The following is a 16,795-nucleotide window of genomic DNA, read 5'->3' as shown; positions in this document are numbered from 1 at the left end:
TCATGAAAGACATCAACATAACATAACAAATTATTCATAAGTTCACTTAAGCAGGTCATTTTATTTCTTTAGCCAAGTCACCATCACACATCTCTTGCCCCTTCCTGCTGCTCCTCTAGTTTATCCATTCTTTACCTTTATCTGTGGTACAAGGAAAAGTATCTGTAAGCACTCAAGGCTTAGTGAGATCCTTTCCTACTCACAAAAACCGGCATATCATGCAACATCATCATATCATACATTCTAGAATAAATGACGCTCATATCACCGTATAATTAGAAACATATCATATCATGGCATGAATCTCAATAATATCATAACGTAAAGTAAACAACATATTATGGCATAAATCTTATCATGGTATAAGTAATATCATATCATAGCATAAATCATATCATAGTTTAAGTAATCATCACATCATGGTAGAGATCATATCATAGCATAAGAAATCATCATATTATGGTATAGATCATATCATAGCATAAGAAATAATCATATCATGGTATAAATCATATCATAACATAAGAAATCCTCATATCATGGTATAGATCATATCATAGCATAGAGGTACATCAAAGCATAAGTGAAATCATCAAGACATTTCCTTTCATAACATTAAGACATCATATCATAGCATATCTGTAAGCATTGTTTCACATCATATCGTTGGCATCGATGCAAGATATCCTTTAAAACATGAGTGATGTCATGTGCAATATGCCTTTCAAAACATGATTTATGTCATGTGTGAGATGTCTTAAAACAATATCATATAGTACTTGAAAATAATCTCAACATGAAAGGGGCCCGGCTTAGTACCACATACATACATAATGCGCGCATCCTAAGTAGACCCAAGGTAACTAGTCTTGAACCTACTAGGAAACTAGGCCCGTAGCTCGACCTAGGGGCACGTAAGGAGCCCACCCTTTACTAGGCCCGTAATTCGGCCTAGGGGCGCATAAGGAGCCCACCCTTTTGGTACAAGTCATTCAAAGTAAAATACATATCATATCATATCTCTATCATGTCATAACATATAGCATATCTTATTCATGTCATTTATAGCCTATCATGTTCATGTCATTCATAGCATATCATGTTCATGTCATTCATAGCATATCACATTCATGTCATTCATAGCATATCATGTTCATGTCATTCATAGCATATCACATTCATGTCATTCATAGCATTTCATGTCATTCATGTCGTTTATAAGGTATGCATAAATGGGCACATAGCCATGCATACTTGGGCACATAGCCATCATACTTGTCTTGGGCACATAGCCATCATATTTGGGCACATAGCCATTTTAGGTATCATTCTCATGCATGGTTCATAAGCATACTTAAACGAGCAATATAATATATCATGGAAGGAAAAGAAAACATAATCATGCATGGATCACAAGTTAACTTCTCCTAATTCATATCATGGCAAGGAAAGTACATATTGAGTCATAACTTAGTCTAAATTCTCAACCCACTAAGGGTGGCCGAAACATGCATAGGCTCATTTAGGTTTCATGAAATCATACAAGCATATGAACCCACATTCATTTCTATAACATTTAACATAAGGAACACCATAAGCATATTTGATTTAGGTTCTATGCTTTCTAGGTTTTTAAACCCACCTTGGCCGAAACATACAAGGTCCAAACTTGGTTACAAATAGCATGTAAACATGTGAACCCTAATCAATTTCCATGCATTTATCATAGGCAATCACATGAGCATATTAGGTTAAAGTTTCAAGCTTCCTAAGTCCACAAAATATAGGTGGCCGAATGCCACAAAACATAGGTTCTAAGCATGTGAGTACCCTACAAATTTCATAGCATATCATGGAGAGGAACATAAACATGTTAGGGTTGAATTTAGGCTTGCCTAAGCCCTATATTTCATGTTGGCCGAATGTTCATCATGTGAAAACATAACCCTAAGCAACATGAAATCTCAAGTGCATTATGTTATCTTCATATCTTTTCATAAGGTAAAACATAAGCAAGCTAGATTTGAGGTTGAGCCTCCTTAAGGTATTTAATCCCTTCATGGCCGAAACCTTGTGGTAGGGTCCTACTAGTTCTAAGCAACATACAAGTATAAAACATCAAGAGAACATTCATAACATATTATGGGAAACTTCATACTTGATACTTCTTCTAGAATTTACAACCATGTGAGTACCTCATGAATTTCATAGCATATCATGGAGAGAAACAGAAACATGTTAGGGTTAAATTTAGATTTGCTTAAGCCTTACATTTCATGTTGGCCAAAAGTTTATCATGTGAAAACCTAACCCTAATCAACATGAATCTCAAGTGCTTTATGTTATTTTCATATCTTTTCATAAAGTAAAACATAAGCAAGCTAGATTTGAGGTTGAGCCTCCTTAAGGTATTTAATCCCTTCATGGTCGAAACCTTATGGTAGGATCCTACTAGTTCTAAGCAACATACAAGTAGAAAACATCAAGACAATATTCATATAACATCATAGAAGAGATCAAAGACATGTTAGTTTTTAAATTTAGCTTCCCTTAGGGTTTTAAATCTTTTCAAGTCCGAACCCTAAGGTAGGGTATTATCTAACTCCAAGCCACATACAAGCATGAAATAGCAAGGTCATATTCATAGTATATCATGTGAAAAAAAAACTTAAACATGTTGGTTTTGGTTTTGAACTTCCATAAACCTTACAAATGTCATGGCCGAAATTTCTAAAGAAAACTTTAGGTTGTTGATCAATTTAAACATGAACAAAATCATATAACAACTTATACCACAGGTGAGGGGATACTCACCTCCTTTTGTTTGGTCTTTTCCCTAAAAGAAGATACCCCTTGTGAAGAGAAAGAAGAGAGTTTCTCCTCCTAGTGCTCCTTTTGCTTCTCTTGCTTGTGAGAGGTAGATCTTGAGGATTCCTTCTTGTTGTTTGGTTTTCTTAGGGAGAAAACCTAGTTGGATTTTCGGAAAAAAAAGGAGAGGGGATACTCTAGGTCACGGCAATGGTGAGGGAAGGGAAGAAAAAATGAAATCCCTTCTTTGTTTTTCCTCTTATGCTAGGTGGGAGTAAGAAGCAAAAAGGAACTTTGCTTTCCCCTCTTCTTAACTCATCCTTTATCCTCTTAATGATGAAGAAAATGTCTTCATTCATCCCCTTACTTCCTCTCCTCTCATTCCCTCTTGAATCTCCACGAAAATGGAAAAGAGTGAGAAAGGAAAAGACAATTTGTCTTGCTTCTTAATCAAGAGAAAGAGGAAGAAAGCTACTTGATGTTTTCTTGCTTCCTTCTCTTAATCATGGTTTTATCTTTATCTACAATTCCCATTCTCTATTCAACAATAACTCATGATGGTCTAGTGGTAATTCCATAATCCTTAGCTTAAGAAGGTTCAAGGTTCAATCCTTGACCAACTCTCTTTTTTATATATATATTTTTGGTTCCATCTTATCTTCCTTTATTCTAAGATAAAATCTTCACATACTTAGCTTAAGAAATTTGTGGGTGTTACAGTACTCCATACCTCATAGAAAGTTCATCCTCGAACTTTAAAACAGCGACATCAGGTGGCACAAGACTTCCTGCTGAGTGCATCAGCCACCTTGTTCGCCTTTCCTGGATGATAAAAGATCTCGCAGTCATAGTCCTTGACTAGTTCGAGCCATCTACGTTGTCTCATATTTAGGTCTTTCTGTGTGAAGAAGTATTTCAGACTCTGGTGGTCGGTGTAAATCTTACACTGAGCTCCATATAAATAATGTCTCTATGTTTTGAGCGCAAAGACCACAACTGCTAGTTCCAGATCATGGGTGGGATAATTCTTTTCATGCTCTTTAAGTTGTCTAGAGGCGTAGGCAATGACCTTGCCGTCTTGTATGAGTACAGCTCCCAATCCTAATATAGAGGCATCACTGTACATATCGAAGCCCTTGTCACATTCCGGAAGAGTATGGATCGGCGCACTAGTCAGTCTCCTTTTTAATTCCGTGAAACTCTTCTCGCAGTCATCCGTCCATTCATACCTTTTGTTCTTTTTGGTGAGACATGTCATAGGGGCTGCAATTTTAGAAAAATCTTCTACAAATTTCCTGTAATAGCCTGCAAGCCCGAGAAAACTCATGACTTCGCTGGCATTCTTCGGTCTGTTCCAGTTACTTACAGCTTCGATCTTGCTTGGATCCACCATTACTCCGTCTTTGGAGATAACATGACCCAAGAATGATATCCGATTAAGCCAGAACTCACATTTGGAAAACTTTGCATATAGTTGTTTCTCCTGAAGGATATGTAGCACCGTGTTCAGGTGTTCAACGTGTTCCTCAGGGGTTCTGGAATAGACGAGAATATCATCAATGAAGACGATCACAAATTTGTCGAGATACGCCGTAAATACCCGATTCATCAGATCCATAAATGTAGCAGGAGCATTAGTTACGCCAAAGGGCATTACTATAAACTCATAGTGTCCGTATCTTGTTCGAAATGTCGTCTTCAGAATATCACCCCGTTTCACTTTCACCTGATGATAGCCGGATCTCAAGTCAATCTTTGAGAAGACGGTTGCACCCTTCAATTGGTCGAACAAGTCGTCGATCCGTGGAAGAGGGTACCGGTTCTTGATTGTTACCTTATTTAGTTCTTGTTAGTCTATACACATTCGCATGGTTCCATCCTTCTTCTTTATGAATAGTACCGGAGCTCCCCATGGGGAGTGACTAGGGCGGATAAGTCCCTTATCAAGTAACTCTGATAGTTGTCCCTACAGTTCATTCAACTCAGCCGGCGCCATTCGGTGGGGTGCTTTAGAGATCAGTTTAGTGTCAGGAATCAATTCAATCTCGAATTCTATTTCTCGATCAGGGGCTAATCCTGGTAATTCATCGGGAAATACCTCTGGATATTTGCATACTACCGGGACATCTTCTAATTTCTGGTCATTGGTTCGATTTGCGTCGACCATTTGTGCTAGAAAGCCAGTACATCCTTTATCTAGCATCTTCTGCGCCTTCATAACTGATAGGAATCCCTCAATTCCTTTTCTTGGTTCTCCAATAAATTCGAACCTCAGTTCGGCTTCCGGTTGGAAGACTACTTTTCTTTTACGGCACTCGATTGAAGCGTCGTACTTGCTCAGGAAGTCCATGCCTAGTATAATATCAAAATCCTGCATGTCGAGTATTATCAGATCGTAGTAGAGTTCTCTGTCTGCGATTCGGATAGGCACGGCTCGCAGCATCTGATCGAAAGGCATCACTTCTCCCGAAGGTAAGGTTGTTAAGAATTTGCCATTTATGACTTGTGGTGGTACTTCTAACTTTTTCATGAAGGGTATGGAGACAAATGAGTGGGTTGCTCCGGTATCAAATAATACAGTAGCATACTGACTGAAAATAGATAGCTGACCTGTGACCATAGTAGAAGCACTCGCCACATCTTCCTTGGTGAGAGAGAAAACCCTGGCATTCGTCGTCCCTAGTGGGGCTTCTAATCTCCCTTGGCTAATCAGAGTCCCTTCTATAGCCGCTTGCATCTGATGTAGCTGTGCGGGGGCACTCCTATTCTGGTCATACTGCTGAGATGGTACCTGGAAGCGGGTAGGGTAGTCTCTGACCATATGTCCTTCCTGTCCACAACTGTAGCACTTCCTCGTACCCTGGTGGCATACTCCGGAATGCTGCTTTCCACAAGTGGCACAAAGAGGGTACCTCGGCTGCTTATTTGCTGGACCACTTTTACTGTTGTTCCATTGTTTTCTTTTTCCAGCGGAATTTCCTTTCCAGTTTGTCTTGGTACTCTGCGATTTTTGTCCTTCAGTCTGTGCCGGACTCTTTCCTTTGTTCATCGCCTTTTGATAATGTTCGGTGATCAAAGCACTGCTGACTAGCTCTTCCGTGGTTTGCGGTCTATTAACTCTGCCGGCCACATTCAAAGCTATTTCAGGTCGAAGCATTTTCAACATTAATCTGACCTGTTCTCTTTCCGTGCTGACCAACTCTGGACATAGGCGTGCGAGGTGGTTGAAGCGCTTCACAGCATCACTAACTGATAAATCGCCTTGCCGAAATTCGGTGAACTCGTCATAATGCCGATTTGTCACCCGCATATGAAAATATTCCTCCAGAAACTCTGCTTCGAAATCTGCCCAGTTCATCAGATTGACTTGTCTCTTGGCCTTAACTCTTTCCCACCACATCCTTGCGTCTCCAGAAAAACAGAAAGACACGCACTTGATCTTTTCCGGTACGGGCCAATCTAGTAGGTCTACGATATTTTCCACCGTCTTGAACCAGGCCTGGGCGTCCCATGGCTCACATGTACCCGTAAAATTCTCCGACTTTAATCTCAGCCACTGTATCAGATAAGTTTCCTGTCGGACTACTGGAACAGGGGTTATTGGTGGCACCGGAGCAGCTGTAGGTATGACGGGCATAGTGTTTTGATTTGCTGGCGGGGTGACCGGATTTCCTTGCTGACCCATTAGAGTAGTAATCAATTGTTGTTGTTCGGTGATCTGACGCTGGAGGTCTGTGACTACCTGAGTCAGGTCTAGTGGAGTTACTATCTCATCGGGTCTGCCACCGTGCCTTCTAGTAGCCATGATTATCTTCATAAATAACAACAATGCTAGCATAAGTCGTTATAGTTCCCAACTAGAATAACATAAGGTAATTATCATTCTTAATACAGCCTAGCATATGTTATCGTCAATCCTATCCTACCATCATATATTCCTAGACTAAAAATCATAACAATAAAATAGGCATGTATATTTAAATAAACATATCAGGCATAAAATAGAGTAAGCATAGAAAATTCTTACTTGGAGCGGCAAGATGGAGGCTTGATGTGTGTAGTGAGATGACTAACTTGGCTCTGATACCAACCTGTGACGCCCGCCCCTTTTTCCACTCACTCCTGCCTAGTGAGGGCGGGGTCACTTTTTTTTTTTTTTTTTTGACTTAACGTACATAAACATACATACAGCGGAAGCATATATATATTTTTATAAAATCATACTAAGCATATGAGCATGAAATAGCATAGTTCAACTTAAATTGTCATATTCTTCATTTCTAACACATGCATACGGAATCATGAAAGACATCAACATATTATTCATAAGTTCACTTAAGTAGGTCATTTTATTTCTTTAGCCAAGTCACCATCACACATCTCTTGCCCCTTCCTGCTGCTCCTCTAGTTTATCCATTCTTTACCTTTATCTGTGGTACAAGGAAAAGTATCTGTAAGCACTCAAGGTTTAGTGAGATCCTTTCCTACTCACAAAAACCGGCATATCATGCAACATCATCATATCATACATTCTAGAATAAATGACGCTCATATCACCGTATAATTAGAAACATATCATATCATGGCATGAATCTCAATAATATCATAACGTAAAGTAAACAACATATTATGGCATAAATCTTATCATGGTATAAGTAATATCATATCATAGCATAAATCATATCATAGCTTAAGTAATCATCACATCATGGTAGAGATCATATCATAGCATAAGAAATCATCATATTATGGTATAGATCATATCATAGCATAAGAAATACTCATATCATGGTATAAATATATCATAATATAAGAAATCCTCATATCATGGTATATATCATATTATAATCTAATAAATCATCATATCATAGCATAGAGGTACATCAGAGCATAAGTGAAATCATCATGACATTTCTTTTCATAACATCAAGGCATCATATCATAGCATATCTGTAAGCATTGTTTCACATCATATCGTAGGCATGGATGCAAGATGTCCTTTAAACCATGAGTGATGTCATGTGCAATATGCCTTTCAAAACATGGTTTATGTCATGTGTGAGATGTCTTAAAACAATATCATATAGTACTTAAAAATAATCTCAACATGAAAGGGGCCCGGCTTAGTACCACATACATACATAATGCGCGCATCCTAAGTAGACCCAAGGTAGCTAGTCTTGAACCTACTAGGAAACTAGGCCCGTAGCTCAGCCTAAGGGCACGTAAGGAGCCCACCCTTTACTAGGCCCGTAATTCGACCTAGGGGCGCATAAGGAGCCCACCCTTTTGGTACAAGTCATTCAAAGTAAAATACATGTCATATCATATCTCTATCATGTCATAACATATAGCATATCTTATTCATGTCATTTATAGCCTATCATGTTCATGTCATTCATAGCATATCATGTTCATGTCATTCATAGCATATCACATTCATGTCATTCATAGCATATCATGTTCATGTCATTCATAGCATATCACATTCATGTCATTCATAGCATTTCATGTCATTCATGTCGTTTATAAGGTATGCATAAATGGGCACATAGCCATGCATACTTGGGCACATAGTCATCATACTTGTCTTGGGCACATAGCCATCATATTTGGGCACATAGCCATTTTAGGTATCATTCTCATGCATGGTTCATAAGCATACTTAAACGAGCAATACAATATATCATGGAAGGAAAAGAAAACATAATCATGCATGGATCACAAGTTAACTTCTCCTAATTCATATCATGGCAAGGAAAGTACATATTGAGTCATAACTTAGTCTAAATTCTCAACCCACTAAGGGTGGCCGAAACATGCATAGGCTCATTTAGGTTTCATGAAATCATACAAGCATATGAACCCACATTCATTTCTATAACATTTAACATAAGGAACACCATAAGCATATTTGATTTAGGTTCTATGCTTTCTAGGTTTTTAAACCCACCTTGGCCGAAACATACAAGGTCCAAACTTGGTTACAAATAGCATGTAAACATGTGAACCCTAATCAATTTCCATGCATTTATCATAGGCAATCACATGAGCATATTAGGTTAAAGTTTCAAGCTTTCTAAGTCCACAAAATATAGGTGGCCGAATGCCACAAAACATAGGTTCTAAGCATGTGAGTACCCTACAAATTTCATAGCATATCCTGGAGAGGAACATAAACATGTTAGGGTTGAATTTAGGCTTGCCTAAGCCCTACATTTCATGTTGGCCGAATGTTCATCATGTGAAAACATAACCCTAAGCAACATGAAATCTCAAGTGCATTATGTTATCTTCATATCTTTTCATAAGGTAAAACATAAGCAAGCTAGATTTGAGGTTGAGCCTCCTTAAGGTATTTAATCCCTTCATGGCCGAAACCTTGTGGTAGGGTCCTACTAGTTCTAAGCAACATACAAGTATAAAACATCAAGAGAACATTCATAACATATTATGGGAAACTTCATACTTGATACATCTTCTAGAATTTACAACTATGTGAGTACCTCATGAATTTCATAGCGTATCATGGAGAGAAACATAAACATGTTAGGGTTGAATTTAGGTTTGCTTAAGCCTTACATTTCATGTTGGCCGAAAGTTTATCATGTGAAAACCTAACCCTAATCAACATGAATCTCAAGCGCTTTATGTTATTTTCATATCTTTTCATAAGGTAAAACATAAGCAAGCTAGATTTGAGGTTGAGCCTCCTTAAGGTATAATAATCCCTTCATGGCCGAAATCTTATGGTAGGGTCCTACTAGATCTAAGCAACATACAAGTAGAAAACATCAAGACAATATTCATATAACATCATAGAAGAGATCATAGACATATTAGTTTTTAAATTTAGCTTCCCTTAGGGTTTTAAATCTTTTCATGTCCGAACCCTAAGGTAGGGTATTACCTAACTCCAAGCCACATACAAGCATGAAATATCAAGGTCATATTCATAGTATATCATGAGAAAAAAAAACTTAAACATGTTGGTTTTGGTTTTGAACTTCCATAAACCTTACAAATGTCATGGCCGAAATTTCTAAAGGAAACTTTAGGTTGTTGATCCATCTAAACATGAACAAAATCATATAACAACTTGTACCACAGGTGAGGGGATACTCACCTCCTTTTGTTTGGTCTTTTCCCTAAAAGAAGATACCCCTTGTGAAGAGAAAGAAGAGAGTTTCTCCTCCTAGTGCTCCTTTTGCTTCTCTTGCTTGTGAGAGGTAGATCTTGAGGATTCCTTCTTGTTGTTTGGTTTTCTTAGGGAGAAAACCTAGTTGGATTTTCGGAAAAAAAAGGAGAGGGGATACTCTAGGTCACGGCAATGGTGAGGGAAGGGAAGAAAAAATGAAATCCCTTCTTTGTTTTTCCTCTTATGCTAGGTGGGAGTAAGAAGCAAAAAGGAACTTTGCTTTCCCCTCTTCTTAACTCATCCTTTATCCTCTTAATGATGAAGAAAATGTCTTCATTCATCCCCTTACTTCCTCTCCTCTCATTCCCACTTAAATCTCCACGAAAATGGAAAAGAGTGAGAAAGGAAAAGACAATTTATCTTGCTTCTTAATCAAGAGAAAGAGGAATAAAGCTACTTGATGTTTTCTTGCTTCCTTCTCTTAATCATGGTTTTATCTTTATCTACAATTCCCATTCTCTATTCAACAATAACTCATGATGGTCTAGTGGTAATTCCATAATCCTTAGCTTAAGAAGGTTCAAGGTTCAATCATTGACCAACTCTCTTTTTTTTATATATATTTTTGGTTCCATCTTATCTTCCTTTATTCTAAGAGAAAATCTTCACATATTTAGCTTAAGAAATTCGTGGGTGTTACAGTCCTACACTATGATATGGTAATATCATGCATATCTATGAACACAATCATAAATATCAAATACAACTGCATGGCTATCAATAATAGATCACGCATATAAGGATAAACAATAAGATATCAAACTCAGGAGTGACATTGGATAGACTTAAGGTAACGAGTAACTGCGATCTTATCAGAATAGGGTTATAAACAATCATGCACTATAATTAAAGCTTTCAAGAAGATAAGAAGGATCTAATCACCTCAACCGTATAACGTCTAACTGTCTTCTAGTCAAAGAGTCTGCCTCGAGCTCAAATCCTTCAAGTGTCAAGAACGAAGCCAATATAAGTAAAACAATAATCTTGGTTATCAAATTATTATTTTGTTAATCTATTAATCCCTCCATCAATTAAATTATAATTTAATCAAGTAACCTCAATTAATCAATTATTAATTATTAAACATCTACTCCATCCATCAATCTCAATCAATCAGTCATTTAAATCAACATAATTCACTATCTAGTTTATCATTATACTAATCAAGCAATAAATGGTTACCTAACTTTCCCTTCTACTTGCAGCGGCTGGTAGAGGGAAAGTGAAGGTGGCTACACGTCATCGCCTATAGGGGTGCTGGGCTCGGGATGGTGAGGTTGAGCCGGTCGACAGCAATAGTAGGATGTGCGAGTGCGCTCAAGAAGTTGCAGAATCGGAGGTTGTGATTGGTCGCAACTTCCAACCGCAACAGTGGCGGAGGTGCTAGTATTTGCTGGGAAACGACGGAGGGGCATCACTGGCGTTGGCTTTGTCGCGTCGACGGGGGAGCATCGCCGGTCATTCTCACGATGGAACAATGTCGTAGTGCGTCTGGTGAAGGAGAGATGCGGACGTCTCTCATTGATCGACGCCGGGTCGGGAGCACGATGGGGCCGTGAGCACGAGGAAGATGAAATCGTGCGTCTGAGCGTTGATCTCCGCGAACTCCTCCAGGGAGATGAAACCGTCCTCGTCAGAATCGGCCTCTACCATCATCCGGCGGAACTCCTCCTCGGATCTTGTCATCGTGAGTTGATCTTGTTGAAGACGCGCTCGAGGTCACTGGAAGCGGAGGAGGAGGAGGAAGAGGAAGAGGTGGAGGGGAGGCGTCGGTTGTCCGCGAGCAGCGGTTGTCATCGGGTCAGGAGCACGGCGGCGCTGCAAGCACGAGGAAGAGAATGAAGGCTTGGGTTTTTTTTTAAAATTAATGAACTTAGGTTTTGATAAACAACCCTAAGCTTATATATCTTATCAACTCTCACTTTAATTAGGTATTTTTAAATAGGTTTTTCTTTTACCCATTTATACTCCTTAAAATCTAAAATATTCCTTTAAAATCCAGAAAAATTTCAGTAAATTCCATAAATTTATATAAACTTATTTCCTGATATATTATTCACTAAAATATATTTATTTCTCTTAAAATAATTTAATTATATCAACCTTTGATTATTTTAAATCCTTAGCTATATTTTTGGTATATTATATTCTCTCTTACTAATAAAAATTTGCTCCCCAAATTTACTACTTGAACCGATATCTTCTTCTAAGGGTAACAACTATGTATTACACCCTATACTCATCCATTCTAATGGCATGGGAGACCCTCACTATTAGAGAATAAGGATTCCTTATAACTATTTGATAATCTATTCCAAGGTGGAGAATCACTACTCTGCGGATTATGAGCCCACCTGCTGTAGCTACACCCACATTACTATCTAGCTAATTATTGTGGGTAAAAGCCACTAGGTATAACTAATCTTCTAGCTATCTTCGATATCCATATTGCATGCTTGAAGTAAGTCCTCTGGTTAGTGAATGGTGTGCTCCGTTCGTTGTTCATATGAAATTATTCACAAAAATAAAGTTTGTACACATAATTCATTGGAAACTCCACCAAGTAATCCAAAGAGTCTATTTGGAGGGTTAATTGAAATTGGTCAAACTTGGTTAATCAGTCAACGATCACCCAAATCGAATCATGTACCCTAACGTACCAAACTCATCCTAAATAAGTCTACTGATCTCTAGTGCTATCAATGGGTTAGGGGTCCACTACCGCTCTACTACACCAGTCTGATGTTCTATCTTCATTTGTTGACACGCAAAGCATCAGGCTCCAAAGCCCACAATATCTTTCTTACTACCATTCCACTAGTAGGGGCACTTTAGGTCACATAAGAGTATCCCCCAGTGACCCATAAATCATAATCGATGTGTTTATCGATGTAGATCTTCTATAATCGAATGTGTCTCGAGAATACGCAATCTTCCTCGAAAATGGAGTCTCTTCTTTATCGCGTGAAAACCTATCGATAGTCCTGAATACCATTCATCATTTCAGAAAATGAGGTGTTGTTTACCAACTCGGGCTTCTTTGTTATGTGCTACAAAAAGGTGACTAAACAACCCTAGGCACCCATAAGTGATCTAACTTCCCAACTAGTAATAGATTTCTACCATTTTAAGGATACATGAAAATGTCTTTGCCAGAACCCCATATCCGAGAAGTCCCCGAGAAGTCCTTTATGAATGATAACAAATTGATCCGAATACTCCAAGGACACCAGGTTGGTCAAATCCACGCAATTGGCTGGAGAATTGGTAAGCCCAAATGACATCACCAAAACTCGTAATGTTTGTACCATATGCGGAACATCATCTTCTATACGTCTGCAACTTTTACTCTACGCTGATGTCGGCTAAATCTTAATGTGATCTTAGAGTACACCTATGTGTCTTGAGTTGATCAAACAAAGCATCTAGATGGTCTTTATATTAAGTTGTCTCAACTTGCTAGACATTATCAACAATTCATCCTTCTTCTCAACAAGAAGATCGAGGCTCCCCAACGAGCGACACTAGAAAGAATAAATCCTCTATTATCACTAGGGATATTTATTCCTCATGGTCTTTGTATTAAGTCGTCTGGACTTGCTAGACCATTTCAACCTTGCATCCTTCTTTTTCCCTTAATCCAACACAGTACATAGAGTTAACCACCCAATCAACTAGAGTAAACAACATAAGCATATACTGAGGATATTTAGTCCAAAGTTCATCAGATTCGCACCCAGGCAAACCCAACTATAATATCACTGGTAATTGGTTTATAATCTGATTACCATCTATAAATTATCAAATCTATAGATATCACCCCATGCCACTCTTTACGCTACAATCAATGACAAATACTTAATGATCAACCATTAAGTCCATATCCACTAATAGACCATTAGAAATTGACATATCACCAAATCTTATCTCATAATATCCATCAATGTCTCAAATCATCCCTAATATCAATCAAACTTGATTGCTTCCTGAACAATGATAGAGCAAAATAAAGTCATCCACCCACAAGTGTATAACTACTAAAGTCCAAGGGACATCTCTAAACTTCCTGATTGATGATCATCCCTCTCTAGGTGGTAAAGATATAGCTAATCCATATGATATGAGTGTAGAAACTCTACTAATCTTATCTAAAAATATCCTCCAACATGTGACAGCAAAGTGTCAACTAATCTGATCTAATATAGACTTCAAAACCTTGGGTAAATTATCATGTGCTCAAGGTCTTGAACTAGTTGATGGAGATAATGTTAGTTGGATCAACTAACCATTATCTTGTAATCCATCACACTACAAAGGATCACTAACACTAGATGGTCGATCGAAATAACTGTCAATCAATGCTCTACCACTCGAAGACTATCATAGTAAATTTCCACTCAACTATGGTAAGATCTCATAGCTAACACTACATCCTCTGTATCATTACGGGTTGTAAGTTCCAATGTACCATCGAGATTATCAACTATATATGACCGATCCATGAGTCAAAATCTCCTATAGAAAAGTGTTAGGCGAGTTGACTAACCATCGCCTTGCAATCCATTACACTATGGAGCGGGAAGGTACTGTCTCTACAAGGCATCCCGAAATAAAACCAAGTGATGCATTGTTCCCCAAATATCATCTTCTGCATTTTCCATCAAGTACGACCTGATTCCGTAGATGGTATGTAATTAATTCAACCTTGTCTGCATTTGTAAAAATTATATACTCAAATGTACCCTCCAAGCTATCTAACCAGGCACAACCTACCTAAGGTCAGAAACTCTATGAAATGGAGTAAATCGACCCTTTAGTGACCAAGCTAACAATGATATATGGTCTATATCCTTCTTCGCATTAGGTCCAGTAACATATCCTGATGTATCTTATAAGTGTTAAGAAGCTATCTCTACACTTTTCCCGTATCGGTGCAGATCACATCCTAGAGGTACTTTCTAGGTTAGCTAACTAAGTATAAGTGATTCATGGTCAAAGTCCCCATGATTAGGATGCATCGATCCTCTACTAACTATGAGTATGGGTATATATTCTTTGTCCTTTACCAAACCGGTAATAACAAGGGATGACCTGAGACTATGTTGCTTGATCTCCACTAGGTTGTTAATAGATTTGCCCCCTGCTTTTTGACTTGGTATTAGTTAGCGCTACCAGAGAAACAACATTCTCTTCATCAAGGTCGAGTCCTCAATGAATCACTAGTTTCTTCCACGGTCGACCTCGACCACAATTACAAATAGGGTTGATTGACTAAGCGCCAAGTCAATGAATACCTACGAGACAGATATAGAAATAGATACATAATCCAACTAAATTGGAGAGTATCTAACCATAACCTAACAAGATAGTGAACATAAAAGATAAGATAATCATCAGAGGTATACCTTACTTCCTATAGCTCAGAGATATCCTTTGGCTTGCCTTGTCCTAAACATAAAAAATTATAAATCTAAATGAGATTGAAATCCCAAAAACACAAAACCCAGCATTTGAACTCAAACCTAGCTCTGATACCAATAAAATTGTCACACCCCGAGGGTATACTTGTTTACCAAAACGGATGGTACCCCCTAGTGATAATATAGGAAATACGATATCGAACCAATTCAAGCTAATATAAAAATACCAATATAATATAACAACACCAAGTCACAAATGATAATGGCAGTATGTATGCATATACATGTGAACAATAAAAAATCCTAGAATAGAAGGAACAATAACTATAAGCAACAGAAATAATAAAATGAAGCAACTCAACATAAATCCAACTCGAGTGGGATTGGCAGCTAAGACCTCTGGCTGACACAACACCTCCTCTATCTACTGACCTGAAAACCAAGGGAAAAGCAAAGGGTAGTGAGTACAACCACTCATTGGGTAGAAAAAAAAATAGTGCATGAATAATATACTGATAGGAGATCAAAGGATGTAGTCGCAGGTAAAACACTTACTAACCAACGTAGGCCTCCCAACATAATCACTAGCTAACCAAAGTATAATCAATAATATGACACTTCACTAACCTGCTCAACCGAGTATAACTAACAAATCAGTAGTACATATAGTACCTCCAAACCTTCATGAACAATCACATGACTGCAGGAGAACACTCTACCACGGATGGTCCCGTGGGTAGTCAGGGTAAATGATTAGTCACTGTCCATGGGAGAACACTCTACCATTAATGGTATCATGGGCGGACAGGATAAATAACTAGTCATTGTATGCAGGAGAACGTTCTACCAAGGATGGTCCAATGGGCAGACGGAGTATATACCAATGGTCACTAACGACTCTCTCTCACCCACGTATGGGAGATAGGATATCCTAATGATCATTGATGACTCTCTTAACCACGAATGAGAGACAATGGTCAATAGGATATACCAACAGTTGCTGATAACTCTTTCAATCATAAATGGGAGATAATGGTCGATAAAATATGACAACCAAGGGGTCTAGTAGGATCCTTGAAATCCTACACTATAGTATAATTCTACTAATGTTAGGCATGAGTCTATATAACAAGTAAGGGTCTACTAGGATAGTTAGCATCCTATACTATGATATAATTCAACTAATATATAGGCAAAAAATAAATAATCAATTCCCCAAAATACTATTCACCCAATCTCATCAAGAGAATACTAGTCATCTAGTATTAATGTCTCAACTAATTCCATGGTATAATTACATATATAATAAACAATGGGGTCAAGATCAAGTAATCCTAGGGGTTGATCCGAAGGGAAAAACTTAATGGAG

General features: G+C 38.1%; 1 long non-coding RNA gene across 1 annotated transcript; it reads right to left on the bottom strand.

The window, feature by feature from the left end:
* Positions 1-7,185: 7,185 nt before the first annotated feature.
* On the bottom strand, positions 7,186-11,875 carry LOC122000156. Its single transcript, XR_006116984.1, has 3 exons — positions 11,189-11,875; positions 10,889-10,946; positions 7,186-7,238 (listed from the first exon to the last, which is right to left on the bottom strand). It is a non-coding gene; the product is annotated as an uncharacterized LOC122000156 (long non-coding RNA).
* Positions 11,876-16,795: the final 4,920 nt, after the last annotated feature.

The sequence above is a fragment of the Zingiber officinale genome, chromosome 7A (genome assembly GCF_018446385.1).
Source record: "Zingiber officinale cultivar Zhangliang chromosome 7A, Zo_v1.1, whole genome shotgun sequence".
Classification (NCBI taxonomy): domain Eukaryota; kingdom Viridiplantae; phylum Streptophyta; class Magnoliopsida; order Zingiberales; family Zingiberaceae; genus Zingiber; species Zingiber officinale.
The sequence above is the reverse complement of the archived record's forward strand: the minus strand, read 5'-3'. Positions and strand labels throughout refer to the sequence as shown.